At 40.5% G+C, this 15844-nt stretch overlaps 1 protein-coding gene across 2 annotated transcripts in view; it reads right to left on the reverse strand.

Moving 5' to 3' along the window:
- Window positions 1–11040, reverse strand: part of PLEKHB2 (pleckstrin homology domain containing B2) — a 42412-nt gene extending 31372 nt beyond the window's left edge. For both annotated transcript variants that reach the window (XM_063099525.1, XM_063099516.1), the window contains exon 1: window positions 10936–11040. The gene's annotated coding sequence lies outside the window, so the exon portion shown is untranslated. The remainder of the gene's footprint in view (window positions 1–10935) is intronic.
- Between the last annotated feature and the right edge of the window lie 4804 nt (window positions 11041–15844).

Below are 15844 nucleotides of genomic sequence, written 5' to 3' on the forward strand. Positions count from 1 at the left end.
CCCTGTGGTACGTGACCCACCAGCCCAGCAGAGTCCAAGCTGACCAGAAAGGTGGATCCCCGGAGAAGCCCAAGACCCAAGGCAACCACACACACAAGGCACTAGAGGCCAACTGAGCTGTCACGGAGAGAGCCATACGAAATTGGCAACCACAGCAACATCCTAGTTAGTCATTAGTCTCAAACCGGTGGACTGTGAAACCCCCGGCCACAATGAATAAACACCAAAAAAAAGATACCAGAAATACAAAAAATCAAGAAAGTACACCACCAAAAGTTAATAAATCTCAAACTCTAGATCCTATAGAACAAGAAGCCCTTGAAATGACTGACAAGGAATTTCGAGTGATAATTCTAAAGAAACTGAATGAGATACAAGAAAACTCAGCTAGACATCATGATGAAATGAGGAAAAGTATACAGGATCTGAAAGAGGAAATATACAAGGAAATCAATGTCCTGAAAAAAAATGTAGCAGAACTTGCTGAACTGAAGAAGTTATTCAACGAAATAAAAAACACAACGGAGAGTTTAACCAGCAGGCTTGTCGAAGTTGAAGAGAGAACCTCTGAACTTGAAGATGGGCTGTTTGAAATAACACAAGCAGACAAAAAGAAAGAAAAAAGAATCAAGGACATTGAAGAAAATCTGAGAGAGATATCAGACAACCATAAGCGATCAAATATCCGAGTCATGGGTATTCCAGAAGGGGAGGAAAATGGAGATTCCATTGAAAACATATTCAACAAAATAGTGGCAGAAAACTTCCCAGGTATAGGAAAAATCACAGATCTTCAGATCCAGGAAGCTCAACGATCTCCAAACGTATTCAACCCAAAAAGGCCTTCTCCAAGACATGTCATAGTCAAATTGGCAAAACTCAGAGACAAAGAGAGAATCTTAAAAGCTGCAAGAGAGAAGCGTCAAATCACCTATAAGCGAGCCCCAATCAGGTTAACATCAGACTTTTCATCACAAACCCTAAAAGCTAGAAAGGAATGGGATGATATTTTCAAAATACTAAAAGACAAAGATTGCCAGCCAAGAATACTCTACCCTGCAAGGCTATCCTTCCGAAATGAGGGGCAAATAGTATATTTCTCAGACAAACAAAAACTGCGGGAGTTCACTACCACAAGACCACCCTTACAAGAAATCCTCAAGGGAGTACTGGGTTTGGTTCCTGAAAAATAACTACCACTGCCATAAAAACCCAAGAAAAATCTAAACCCGCTAGTATAATAAAAATGACATTCATGAAGAGAAAACAAGCTAACAAAAACACTATCTACAACCTAAGGAACCAACAAACACAGAAAACAAACAGTAAATCAGAAAGCAAGGAACAAAAGACACTTAAGACAACCAAACAACCAATAAAATGCTAGGAATAAATCAACACCTTTCAATAACAACTCTTAATGTAAAAGGCTTAAATTCCCCAATTAAAAGACACAGACTGGCTGACTGGATCAAAAAGCAGGACCCAACTATATGCTGTCTACAAGAGACCCACCTCACCCATAAAGATTCACACAGACTAAGAGTGAAAGGATGGAAAAAGATTTACCATGCAAACAGAAAAGAAAAACGAGCTGGAGTAGCTATTCTTATATCTGACAAAATAGACTTTAAACTAAAAACCATAAAAAGAGACAATGAGGGACACTACTTAATGATAAAAGGACTGATCCATCAAGAAGACATAACAATCATAAATATGTATGCACCCAATGTTGGAGCAGCCAGATTTATAAAACAAACTCTATTAGACCTAAAGAAGGAAATAGACACTAATACCATAATAGCAGGGGACCTGAACACCCCACTGTCAATATTAGACAGATCATCTAGGCAAAAAATCAGTAGAGAAACACAAGATCTAAACAAGACTCTAGACCAAATGGAATTGGCAGATATCTACAGAACATTCCACCCAACAACCTCAGAATATTCATTCTTCTCATCAGCACATGGATCATTCTCCAGGATAGATCACATATTAGGTCACAAATCAAGTCTCAATAAATTCAAAAAAATTGGAATTATCCCATGTATCTTCTCAGACCACAATGGATTAAAACTAGAAATTAATAACAAACGAACCTCTGGAAACTATACAAACACATGGAAATTAAACAGCATTCTACTTAATGACATATGGGTCCAAGAAGAAATCAAGCAGGAAATCAAAAAATTTATTGAAACTAATGAAAACAATGATACATCATACCAAAACCTGTGGGATACTGCAAAAGCAGTATTGAGGGGAAAATTTATTGCACTAAACGCTCACTTCAGAAGAATAGAAAGATGGCAAGTGAACAACCTAACACTTCACCTTAAAGAACTAGAAAAACAAGAACAATCCAATCCTAAAGTTAGCAGACGGAAAGAAATCATTAAGATCAGAGCAGAACTGAATGAAATTGAAAACCAAAAAACAATTCAAAAGATCAACGAATCAAAAAGTTGGTTTTTTGAAAAGATAAATAAAATTGACAAACCATTAGCATGGCTAACAAAAAAAAGAAGAGAGAAGACGCAAATAACAAAAATTAGAAATGAAAAAGGCGATATTACAACTGATTCATCTGAAATACAAGGAATCATTCGAGACTACTACAAACAACTATACGCCAACAAATTTGAAAATCTGGAGGAAATGGATAAATTTCTGGACACACACAAGCTCCCAAAACTGAACCGTGAAGACGTAGAAAATTTGAACAGACCAATAACAATAAAGGAGATTGAAGCTGTTATCAGAAGGCTCCCAACAAAGAAAAGCCCAGGACCAGATGGATTCACAGCAGAATTTTACCAAACATTCAAACAGGAATTGACACCGATTCTTTACAAACTATTCCAAAAGATTGAAACGGACGCAAATCTCCCAAACTCATTCTATGAAGCAAACATCATCCTGATACCAAAACCAGGTAAAGATATAACCAAAAAAGAAAACTACAGGCCAATATCCCTGATGAATATAGATGCAAAAATCCTCACTAAATTACTAGCAAACAGAATATAGCAACACATACGAAAAATTATTCATCACGATCAAGTGGGATTCATCCCAGGGATGCAAGGTTGGTTCAACATACGCAAATCAATAAATGTGATACACCATATTAATAAACTCAAACACAAGGACCATATGATCATCTCTATAGATGCTGAAAAAGCATTTGATAAAGTTCAGCACTCATTCATGACAAAGACCCTCTATAAGTTAGGTATAGAGGGAAAGTATCTCAACATAATTAAAGCCATATATGCCAAACCCACAGCCAATATCATCCTGAATGGGGAAAAGCTGAAAGCTTTTCCTTTAAGAACAGGAACTAGACAAGGATGCCCACTCTCACCACTCCTATTCAACATAGTGTTGGAAGTACTAGCCAGAGCAATCAGAGAAGAGAAGGAAATAAAGGGCATCCAGATTGGAAAAGATGAAGTCAAACTGTCCCTGTTTGCAGATGACATGATCCTATATATCGAACAGCCTAAAACCTCTACAAAAAAACTGTTGGAATTGATAAATGATTTCAGCACAGTAGCAGGATACAAAATCAACACTCAAAAATCAGTAGCATTTCTTTTCTCCAATAGTGAACATGCAGAAAGAGAAATCAAGAAAGCCTGCCCATTTACAATAGCCACCAAAAAAATAAAATACTTAGGGATTGAGTTAACCAAGGAGGTGAAAAATCTCTATAATGAGAACTACAAAACACTGCGGAGAGAAATTAGAGAGGATACAAGAAGATGGAAAGATATCCCATGCTCTTGGATTGGAAGAATCAACATAGTGAAAATGTCCATACTACCCAAAGTGATATACAAATTCAATGCAATCCCCATCAAAATTCCAAAGACATTTTTCTCAGAAATGGAAAAAACTATCCAGACATTTATATGGAACAATAAAAGACCACGCATAGCCAAAGCAATGCTGAGCAAAAAAAATAAACCTGGAGGCATAACACTACCTGACTTTAAGCTATACTACAAAGCTATAATAACCAAAACAGTATGGTACTGGCATAAAAACAGACACACTGACCAATGGAATAGAATAGAAAATCCAGAAATCAACCCACACACTTACTGTCAGCTGATCTTTGACAAAGGCATCAAGCCTATTCAGTGGCGAAGGGACTGCCTCTTCAGCAAATGGTGCTGGGACAACTGGATATCCATATGCAGGAGAATGAAACTTGATCCATACCTCTCGCCATATACTAAAATCAACTCAAAATGGATCAAGGATTTAAATATACACCCTGAAACAATAAAACTTCCTAAAGAAAACATAGGAGAAACACTTCAGGAAATAGGACTGGGCACAGACTTCATGAATACGACCCCAAAAGCACGGGCAACCAAAGGAAAAATAAACAAATGGGATTATATCAAACTAAAAAGCTTCTGCACAGCAAAAGAAACAATTAACAGAGTTAAAAGACAACCAACAGAGTGGGAGAAAATATTTGCAAAATATACATCTGACAAAGGATTAATATCCAGAATATATAAGGAACTCAAACAACTGTACAAGAAGAAAACAAGCAACCCAATTAAAAAATGGGCAAAAGAGCTAAGTAGGCATTTCTCTAAGGAAGATATACAAATGGCCAACAGACATATGAAAAAATGCTCAACATCACTCAGCATCCGGGAAATGCAAATCAAAACCACATTGAGATACCATCTAACTCCAGTTAGGATGGCTAAAATCCAAAAGACTATGAACGATAAATGCTGGCGAGGCTGCGGAGAAAAAGGAACTCTCATACATTGTTGGTGGGACTGCAACATGGTGCAGCCTCTATGGAAAATGGTATGGAGGTTCCTCAAACAATTGCAGATAGATCTACCATACGACCCAGCTATCCCACTGTTGGGAATATACCCAGAAGAATGGAAATCATCAAGTCGAAGGTATACCTGTTTCCCAATGTTCATCGCAGCCCTCTTTACAATAGCCAAGAGTTGGAACCAGCCCAAATGCCCATCATCGGATGAGTGGATACGGAAAATGTGGTATATCTACACAATGGAATACTACTCAGCTATAAAAACGAATGAAATACTGCCATTTGCAACAACATGGATGGACCTTGAGAGAATTATATTAAGTGAAACAAGTCAGGCACAGAAAGAGAAATACCACATGTTCTCACTTATTGGTGGGAGCTAAAAATTAATATATAAATTCACACACACACACACACACAGACACACACACACACGCACACAAACCGGGGGGGGGGGGGGAAGAAGATATAACAACCACAATTATTTGAAGTTGATATGACAAGCAAACAGAAAGGACATTGTTGGGGGGGAGGGTGGGAGGGAGAAGGGAGGGAGGTTTTGGTGATGGGGAGCAATAATCAGCCACAATGTATATCGACAAAATAAAATTTAAAATAAAAAAAAATAAAAAAATAAAAAAACCAGAATGTTCTAAAACGGGAACATTTAGAGCTCTTAGTTAAAAATGATAACCAAAATTAAAAATTCAATAGAAGTGTTGAAAAGATCAAGATAGAGGAAATCTCAAAGGGAAAGAAACAAACAAACAAATTATATGTTGACCTTTCAGAAGGAGAGTTCAGAACTGTGGTTACTAGAGGTGGGAAAGTGGGTGAGGGAGGGAGGTTAGCAAGAAATTCATTAATGTACACAAAAATGATTATATTTTGTAATGATAAATATGGTAATTATCATGATTTTGATCATCACACACCGTACACAGGTTTCAATAAATAAATAAAATCTTGATTCTACCAAAAAAAAGAGGAAATCTCTCTAAAATAAAGAAAAAACCCAAGAGATGGGGAAAAAAAAATAGAAGATAAGCCTGGGATACAAAATATTCGGCTTATAGGAGAGTTTCATAAATAAACCACAGAGAAAAGAGTGGAGAAGAAATACTGTACAAACATTTCCCAAAACAGGATGACACATTTCTAGACTCAAAAGCTCCAATGACTGTCCAGGAATAATTTTAAAAGATTCTCAGTAAAGTAGATGACTGTGAAATATGAAAACACTACGATCAAAGAAGAGAACCTAAAAACTCCCAAAGAGAAAAAGAGGTCACATATACAAAAGATCAGCAATTAGCAAGGCCGAGGGCATCTTTATCAATATTGCTGGAAGCTAGAACCCCTGTTTCCAGAACCTAGTGAAGAACATGTTCCACCAAATGACAGGCTAAACCAAGATGAACTAGGGGATTCATCCAGTAAAGGACCAAGAGAAAGAAAATTCCCAGAAAGACAGCTGTGCAGCAGGCCTGGACATACAATCAGTCCAGATTGGAGAACAAAGTAGTCCGGAGGGGGTGGGAAGGAAATGACATTATCTAATAGTTTTTGACTGTCTGGTGGTTTGGATTGAAGAGTGTTTCCCAAGGCACCAAAAGTCTTATATTGTGGGAAGTGAAAAGATTACATGTAAATCAATAGCAGTTTTATCATATCCACAAATATGGAAGTAAATACTTTTAAAAAGGCATGTGGGCTGGCCAGTTAGCTCAGCTGGTTAGAGCACAGTGTTGGTAACAACAAGGTAAAAGGTTCAGAACTTACTGGTCAGCTGCCCACTGCCCCCACCAAAAAAATATGGTTGTCTCTAGTTAAAGGAAAGGGGTTGGGCAAGAGACTAAGATTTTTACCCTAAGGTTTAAAGTACATGTATTATTTTTACAAATGAAAACATGTAAGCAATACTTTAAATTATCTTCAAATATACCAAAACAAAAAACAAAACAAAACAAAACACCAACCTAGATGAAATCTACCTATTTGAATCTTCCAACAGTTCTTTGTTTTTGTTTTTAAATTGAGGGGAGGAACTTAGAGAATATCTTTGACAACCAAAATTCATAAAGTATGATTTTGATCATATGCTTTTAAAAGTTCATACAGCCTAACATTTATGAGTATAGACTTTGGAGTCAAAAGATCTGTGTTCAAATCCTAGCTCAATCAGTTATAAATTGCCTTGGGCAAGTTACTTAACTTTTCCTAGCCTTAGTTTTTTGATCTCCAAAATAAGAATGCCACCACCCATTTGATAAGACGTTTGGAAAATTGGGTGGAATAATATATGTGTTTGGCATGGTGCCTGACAGTTACTAAAACTCAATAAATGGTGGCTGCTTCCACAGCAATTATTCCTACTTACTATTACTATTATCACTATTATTTACTCACTATCCATATGACTAAAATTTGCCCAAAACATTCTAGAAGAAACAAGGGCATCAGGCTGCTTCTCAAATGGCTTAGAAAACTTACTAAGTTAAATGCCCTTAAGAGACAGAATTTGCACCCTAGAAGTAAAAATGAAAACAAAAAACTTCCAGAATACATAACCAAATTAGTCTCTGAATGAAAAGAAACATTTTTCTTTGCCTTAGCATGCTGAATTCAACACCACTCCATAATTTATCTCAACATAATTTATTTCACTACAGGTTGAGCATACCAAATCTGAAATCCGAAATGCTCCAAAATCCAAAACTTTTTGAGCACCCACATGACGCTGAAAGGAATGTTCGTTGGAGCATTTTAGATTTCAGATTTGAGATGCTCAATTGGTAAGTATTCTGTAAATATTCCAAAATCTGAAAGAAGAAAAAAAAAACCCAAAACACTTCTGGTCCCAAGCCTTTTGGATAAGGGCTATCCAATTTTTATTTACATACTGCTGCAGGATCTAATGCATAAACTAAAGCTAATCAAATAAAGTCTAAACTCTGCTGTTGTTCTCTAGAGGATAAAATATTAGTAAACTAGCCGCAAAATGGCCACATTAATTCCATACCAATAAAACCCACAGAAAGCTTTAAAATATAAACCATATCCAACAATTCAAATTATTTTAAATTCGAATTCAAATCATTCGAAAAGCACTGAACACAAACAAACTGACTTAACAGGTAGAAAGAAAATACTGCCTTTGGAATCTGACAGTCTGAGCCTGAAGTCCACTTTGCCTTTTACTCACTGAAATGACCTTGGGCAACATACTAAACCTCTCTTCGGTTTTCTTGCCTGAATGACAAGACATGACTAGTTACCTCACAGGGTTATTGTGAGAATTAAATGAGATATGTCCAAACAGCCCTGTAGTAGATGCTCCAAAAGTGACAACTGGTATAATTATGTTACTATTTTGTTCCAAGAGCTGGAATTCAGGGTTATCTGTCTACAACTGACTCGTTCACAATATCCCAGTTCCTTTAGTTAGTGCTCTCTCTTATTTTAGCTGTAGAAATTGTTTCCTTATGAACAGTAGGAAAACTCATCTCTCTTCTTCAAGGACAGTAATGGAAAGTCAAAGAGGAGTCCCAGATATCTTCCAAAACCACAGAGGGGACAGAACGGTTGGGTGACCCATCAGCTTAGAGGTCAGTTCACATGTTGCACTGGCCACTCGAAGCTGGGAACCACTGCTTAATAACAAGCCTAAAATAAAACAAGCACCATCAAAGGGCATGTAGTGGAATGAATTGTGTCCCCCCAAAACTCCGTGAAGCTTGAATTGTGTCCCCCAAATTTTATGTATTACAAACTTAGCCCCTACTGTGACTGTTAAGATGGTGGGAAATGCTATTATGGTAATTGAAAGGTGGACGTTTGAAGAGGTGATTGGGTTGTAGGACCCTGCAGTAGTGAATGGATTAAAAATGGTGGTCAGGATGTGGTTCTGAGAGCTTTAAAAAAACAGAGTTTCTCTCTGGCTTCTCTCTCCTTCCACCATCTTGCAATGTGAGACCCCTGGGTCACTGTTGCCACCACCAGATAGACTTGGACTTCCCAGGCTTAGAAACTATAAGCAAAAAATTTCATTTTCTTTATAAATCACCCAGTTTCAGGTATTCTGTTACAGCAATACCAAACGGACTAATACAAGTCAGAAAGGCCAAGAAGACAAAGAGTCAAAAAAACTTTGGGTTCCCATGATCAACTTCGGAAGCAAACATACAACCAACAAAACGAGACTGGCTCAACTAGCCCCCTTTTGGTAATATTTTTAATAGTCTACTCTTTGCAGGTTTTGGTAGTTACTGATATTAATAAAGTAATTCTTAATTTTTTGAAATATCCAGTAAGAAAAGAGGAAAGAAGCAAATAAATATTAATGCAAGCTGAGAAGCACAGCAAAACTTTCAGAGGGAGCCAAGAAAAACCCGCACCTTCCCAAGGAATAACATTACTACAAGAGTGGTGTTATCTGTCCTATTTGTACCACTATATACTCACAGTCCTTGAGATTATCAGGAAGTTTACTTACGGAATGTGCTAACGCCCTTAAAATACAATGCTAGGAAAGAACTGCTGTCAGATTCTGAGTTCTTTTCTGCAGACTCCTTCAATAAGCATTTACTGACCACCAACAATGGTCTGTACACTACGTTACCTACCAGGAAGATCCCGCAACACACATCTGATATGTGTGAAGGGGGTAAAGAATCAAGCAAAGAAATCACTACCACATAGAATAAATGCCAAGCACAAGGGAGGCCCAGACAAGCACCTGCCCAGCCAGAGGTTCTCTTCTCAAGTCCCACATCCTATCAGCTTGCAGCAGACCAGCCCAGGATTAGGAATTTCCTGGACCCAGGGATCACTGCTGAGGACAAGTGAGCCAGTCGCAGTGGTGTTCCCATGCACAAACAGGCCCTCAGGCAGATACATCCACTTCACAGGCACATAGACTTAGGTGTGCCTGTGCCTACATGGTTTGGTCATTAATTTGTTCAACAGATATTGAGGGCCATAAGTAAACAGGCGGTTAACAGTCCCAGCTTGGTCCCTAATTCCCCATGTGACTTCAGACAGGTCATTTCCTGCACTGGCACTAGTTCCCTCAACAGAGGACTGTGGAATATTCCTCCCTCGGGAGGTGGCTCCACTATTTCCTAGTCAAATGGGAGGCACTAGAAAAAAATGAAAGATTCTCCTGGACCAGGAGTCATTGGCGTTTTGAATTAACCATGTTTCCCTAGATTTTTTAACAATGGGACGGTCCCACCTCATCCCTTTTTTTCATCCACCCTGAAACACTGGAAATTTACTACTCGGTCATTTATGAAGCCTTTTTTACGTGAACTGCTCTACGTTTAAGACTTAAACAAGAAGAAAAATAAAAAACCCTACGCCGGCGCGAAAGGAAAATCCCTCACCTCCGAAGTTCTCAATCTAATTGGGTAAGAGAACCAAACATAAAAAAAGATATAAGATAATGTATACCAAGCACCTAAAACTAAAGACACTGCAGGACCAAGAGCGGGTGAAACGAGGCAGCGACCGGCCCCACCCGCGAGTGCGAAGCTTCAATACCATTCCGGCAGGGGAGAACTGAGAAGACCCCAGTCCCCTCGAGCGGAGGGGCCGCAGGGGCGGAGGTCGGGCACCTGGAGACCGCGGGCGGCGGGAAGGAGGCGGCAGCAGGGCCCGGCGGTCGGACGGCGGTGCGCTCGCGAGCAGCAAGGGTGCAGGGCTGGAGCCGCAGAGGGGAGCTCCGGCGGGGCCGACCGGGAAAGGGGACGCGTCCGAGGGACCGGAGAGGTGGGGTTCGGGGCTGGGAGGCTCTCGAGGAGGCTAAGAGGGGGAGGGTCGGTGGAGCCGCAGAGGTGGGGGGCGACCGGGCGGCTGTGAGAAAGGCCAGAAGGAAGCGCCGGGAAAGCGAGCGGATGCGGGAAACCGCAGAGGTGGAGGGCGTCCACTCGGAGGGTTTGGGGCTGGGCCGCTCCAGGGAAGGCTAGGAGGGGGGACACGGGTGGGGGGCGGATTGGGGGGGGTCCCGTCGGAGAGGCCCGGGCTGGGAAGCTGTTAAGGGAGGTTCTGGAGGGAGCGGGCCGGAGGCGGGGCGCCCGGAGTAGCCCACACGGGACGGGGACATTCACCTGCGAACACTCGGACCGCGGTTCACGAAGCAGAGCAGGGAGGACAAGGACGCCGCCCGGTTTCCTCTACTCCGACTGCGGAACGTCCAGCGCCCTAGCCGCCGTCCTGACGTAACCGCCCCAGCGCGCATGCGTGCCGGCAGTTGTCGTGGGGGCGGGGAGTCTCGGTGGCCCTAAGGGGGAGGGGTGGGGCGTCCGGGATGAGGTCAGGACTGTAGTCCTTCAACTCTTCTTGAGTACAGGCTAAATTTTCAACTAAGAAGGAGTTGTAGGCACTCTGATCTTGGTTTGCAAATACCACTCTCTGATAAAAGGGGCCTGGGCTCCTTAGAGAAGTGGGTGACTCTGGGACCGGGGCATAGCAAGCTGAAGCTGGAGCGTCTTGCGGCCCAGAAGTAAGGAAGTGCTCAAAAAAAAAAAAAGAATGCAGGCGTGTCAAAGGACAGAGGAATCAATCTGAAAGAGCTTGCTGTGGTCAAACATGGAACAATTTGAGCAACAAAATAAATTAACATAGAATTAAGTTATAACCTAGAGTATAAAATATACTAGCGTCCGTATTGATATAAATAAGTGATTAAATAAGTGAGAGAAGGGATATATTTTCCTTACAGAAGAATTCTAATTAGTAATACCCTATTCAGAGGGGTGTATTAATTCCCACCCACAGCTATGCATACTGACTTTTTTCCTAAGACTACAGTGTGGAAGGGGAGACACCTGACAAACACTACCTTGGCCAGGTGAATAAGGTCAATACCAGCAATGCTTAGACATGTTGATAGTATTTGCTCTTGATATGATGTGATGAAAATGGCACTTTTCCTGTGGTCTTCTTCCCAAACGGAAACACCAATCTAACCAGGAGAAAAAACATCAGACAAATCCCAGTTCGAGAATATTCCACAAAATACCTCACTAATACCCCTCAAAACTATAAAGGTCATCAAAAACAAGAAAAGACTGAAAAACTGTTTTTGAGCCGCAGAGCATGATACCCCAAAGTATAGCTCCTTGTCATGGTGAGTACTTTGAACTAAAGGAGACTGAAGGGACTCAGAAGCAGCCTCAGAAGCAAAGCCTTTCTGACTTCTCCTGCCCTCCTGTCTGCTGCCCCTTTCTTCCCCTGAGTCAGAGAAAGAAGAATTCCTCCTCCCCCAAGGCAGAGCATAGAAACTAGAACCCATCTTCCCCAAAGCAAGCCATTCAACCTAAAAATATTACTCTAACCTTCCCCCACCTTTCTGTGTAGGAGGTGGCCATACATTTTCTGAGCTACCTTGTCTGATGGTAGATCATAAGACTCCCATGTCAGGAGGGTCCTGTCCTATACCCAGGAGGAAGAAATGCTCCACAGAGAGGACAAGACAAATGTGAAAACAGACATGCCTTGCTGGGTTCCCCACTCAGTCTATTACTATTAGATCATATCCTTTTGTCCAATCACATTTCTTACATGGCTGTCCATTCTTCATTGAAACTAAGCAAAAAAATGGATGGTATCCCCTGGGTTTTTGTGTCATTTCTGAAGGCTCCTGTTTCATATAAAACTTTGATTAAATAAATTTGTCATACTTTTTTCTTGCTAACCTGTCTTTTGTTATAGGAGTGTTGGCTGTGACCCTCACCATGGGTGAGAAGAGGTATCACCCCTCGCCTCCCCTGTACTGTCATATGCAATGTGGTGTCCTGGTTGGGATGCTGGAACAGAATAAAGGATGTTAATGAAAAAATTGTAAATTCTTAGTAAAGTACTGAGCTTAGTTAATAGTCATTATTAGTAATTTTTAGTTTTGACAAATGTACCGTGGTAAGATGTTAACATTAGAATTTGTGTGAAGGGTATACTATCTTTGTAACTTTTCTGTAAGTCTAAAAGTATTCCCAAATGAAAATTTATTTACAAAAAAAAAAAAAAAAGACAATGGAGGGGGAAGAGGAAATGTTAATTATCTTTACTACTAATATTTTAAGATGTTTTTAAGCCCCTGTGGGGTCTCTAGGGTTGGGGCAGGGGTACTGCCTGGAAAGGGGCTTCAGGGCGCCTCCTGGCAACCCTACTCCTGGGGTGCTGGAAATGTTTTATATATTGATCTGAATGGTGGGTAAGTAAAAATTTATCAAACTGAACACTTAAGATTTGTTCACTTTTCTGTATATAAACTATACCCACAAAAACAGTGGGGGGGGGGTTTAAAAAAAGAAAAAAACACTTTGTGAAATACTTGTTGTTAGTCATCTTCAAAACCCTAGACTCTGCCAGTAGAGGCTCTTGCCTTAACTCTAATCCTCTCTGGGGAAAGAAATGCAGGGTGAGTAATCCTATGATACCGGCAACCTCATCGTTTGCAAGATAGTGTGGCTTAATTAACACAAGACTTCAGAGACGGGAGTCATCTGGAATTCTTCCTGGTTCTGCTACTCGTGGATGAGTTTGGGCAAATTGCCTTACATGGCCAAGCTTCTTGACCAACTCTCAGCAAGGATATAAGTTTAGCCCTGACCACCTTCAGTGTTAATCTTAGAGATCTTTCAGGGATGGGATTTGGAGTATCCAAAAATATACTAACATATTATATTTAAGTGATGGAACTGTGAATGACTTATTTCTTCTTTCCACTTTTTTTGCACTTTCCAAATTTTCTTTAGTGAATATACAGCACTTAGACACAGGAAAAATTAATATTTGAAACCAGCTGAGTTTAAGTAGGTATTCCAGGAACTGGAGCAGAGAATGCCACCTAGTAAGTTTTCTGATTTAGTAAAATTGGCTTTCTGTCCAAGTTCACCGACAAGAAAAGTCCAGGAAGAAGGAGGAAGACCACTGTGGGAGAGGAGACCTGTTTTCCAGCCCTACATCTGCCTGTACTGACTTGTAGCCTCTGGTCTGAACCTGAGAGGGGGAAGTCGAGGAGCCACTCAGGGACTCTGTACCCATCAGTCACCCTACCTCCATGGCACCCAACTCAGTCAAATCAAATTACCTGCTGCTGATTACCCCATTTTTTGTCCCAATTACTATTATGACTTTCTTTATTGAAAAAAATAAGTTTTTGTGGTTAAAAAAGAAACTCCAAATAGGGCTTGAAGTAAACTGCCACATCTCCTCCACTGCATTCCACATAATTTGGAATGAGAGTTTTCCAAGTTACAGGAGGTAATGGATACTCTTATATTTCTAGCTTCCTTTATTTTTGCTAAGTGAATCACAGCTGCCCATGTTCTCTCCTTTACTCCATTTGTTTTCGTTTTTTTCTGGAGTATCTCAAGGAACTTTTTATATGTGTAAAAGTGGCAGAGGAGGCACTTACAGTGGAGCAGTAGGACTTCAGATGCCCTGCAATCTTCATCAGCACACCAAATCCATCCCAAATAGTCATACAGTCCTAGTGAGAAAAGAGGGCAGAGCCCAGCTCAGGACTAGGAAGATCTTCCAAGCAGCTGGCTGCACCTTCACTTCTCCTATAAGGAAACTCTGGAACTGCCTTTTTTTAGGTGGGAAATGATGAGTTTTTGCATGTCTACATTTGACTTTATTTTGCCCTCAACATCTACTGAGACGCCTTGGCTTTCTTCAGACAGTTGAATCAATTTCTTTCAGGAGATCAGTTGGGTTTTTGCCCACTAGAGACATGAAGCTTCCATGCACACAGGAATGGTAGAATGAGAGGGGACACAGCTGTGGAACATGCAGCTTGCAGTTAATGTTCCTCTTTACAGGCCTTTTTCTCACTTTCTGTACCCCACCATACCTGCTCTGGGTTCCAGCCTTTTCCACCTGTTTCATCCATCCACATGAAAGTGAGTGCCTGCCCTTCCCCACCCCACCCATGCCTCTGCTAGGGCTTGTTTGCTGTGCTGCCTATTAATGGTTGAACATCTATCATCTATTTCACAAGAGTCTAAGGAGGGACAAAAGTGTGCTCTTGGTCTCCCATTTGGATCCAAAGCCCCAACCTCAGTTGCTATTATGCTCAACCATGTCAAAATGTCCAGTCAATTGCTGGTACCATTAACTTATTTTCCAGGACCAGTAAAGATTCATTCTTTTAGAAAATACCTTTTCTTTTACCTTATTAGAGCCTTGGAAGGGAGGAGAGGTAGATTCGTATGCTTAATCCAACATGCTGAACCCAAACAGTTTTGTACTCCCCAAAACTTTGCCTCTAGTTAGGTGGTGAACAGAAACAGTGGTATTTTCCTATTAAATCCTCATTTTATAGAATGAACAAACTCAAATAGATTGACAAGGGAAACACTAAGACTCTGATACAAAAACAGGCAAAGGATACATGAATAAATCATTCACAGATGAGAAAATGCAAATGCGATAAACATTTTTAAATGAATCTGGCATGCAATCTAACAGATGCAAATTAAAACAAACAAAATACAGTTTTTCTTTTCTTTTTTAAAATTTTTATTGAATCATAATTGATTATACATATTTTGGGGGTTCAATGTTGACATATGTTGATCATATCAATATTACTAGTATCTATTGTTACAAATTGTACTTATTCTTTATGCCCCTTGTCCAATCTCCCCCTATCCCCCCTCCCTCCCACTTTCCACCTCTGATAACTCTAGATTTCTTCTCTCCTTCTGAAAGAGTAAAGGTTACTCTGTTAATTTGTTGCCTAGATGATCTGTCCAATGTTGAGAGGTGTGTTCAGGTCCCCCAATATTATCATAGAACAGATGCTTCTTCTGTCACTCTGGAATAGGCTTTGTGGAGAGAGACATCCTCTTCTTTTCTTTGGTCTCTGCAGGTGACTCTCCTTGTGTCAATGCACTACAGTGGCTTGTGGACCATCTGCATGATGGTTGTGGCATCTAGCCACTTTTGGCAGCCATGGTTATTGTGGTGGCTGTGGTGGGCCACCCACATGGAGGTGATGTTTTTGGC

The sequence above is a fragment of the Cynocephalus volans genome, chromosome 1 (assembly GCF_027409185.1).
Source record: "Cynocephalus volans isolate mCynVol1 chromosome 1, mCynVol1.pri, whole genome shotgun sequence".
Taxonomy (NCBI): Eukaryota; Metazoa; Chordata; class Mammalia; order Dermoptera; family Cynocephalidae; genus Cynocephalus; species Cynocephalus volans.